Source organism: Penaeus monodon, chromosome 20 (assembly GCF_015228065.2).
Source record: "Penaeus monodon isolate SGIC_2016 chromosome 20, NSTDA_Pmon_1, whole genome shotgun sequence".
Lineage (NCBI taxonomy): Eukaryota > Metazoa > Arthropoda > Malacostraca > Decapoda > Penaeidae > Penaeus > Penaeus monodon.
In genome coordinates this window covers 42,560,898-42,561,284 of record NC_051405.1, presented here as the reverse complement: position 1 = coordinate 42,561,284, position 387 = coordinate 42,560,898, and the positions used below count along the sequence as shown (strand labels likewise).

The following is a 387-nucleotide window of genomic DNA, read 5'->3' as shown; positions in this document are numbered from 1 at the left end:
GTCCCTAACGACCTTGAATACAATTTTTACAAATCCCTAACGACCTTTAATTCAGCATCAATAGCCCCTAACAGCCTCTTCCACAATTTTCGTAAAGAGAGAAGGGGAAAGCCACTTCCTCTGCTGCAATAATGTTACTAGTATTTTTTCTCTGCAGAGTAGGTCGCTAAAGTTCCCTTGTAAGTCGCGCCAAGAATTCTACCGATTAATACCTTCCCTTGCCTCTTTGTGCCGCAGTTAGGAGACGCAGTAGTACTGATTTTATTTAGCCTTTTAAGAGTCGGCTTCAGGCTTGTGAAACGTAATTATATTTCAGATCGAGAGATTTAACGATGATGATGTAAACAAAAAAGAAAAAATCTTTATACTGAATAGTATTTACGCGTT

The 387-nt window shown here is 38.8% G+C and overlaps 1 protein-coding gene across 1 annotated transcript in view; it reads left to right on the top strand.

The window, feature by feature from the left end:
- Positions 1-387, top strand: part of LOC119585843 (C-Maf-inducing protein-like) — a 130,578-nt gene that overhangs the window by 115,007 nt on the left and 15,184 nt on the right.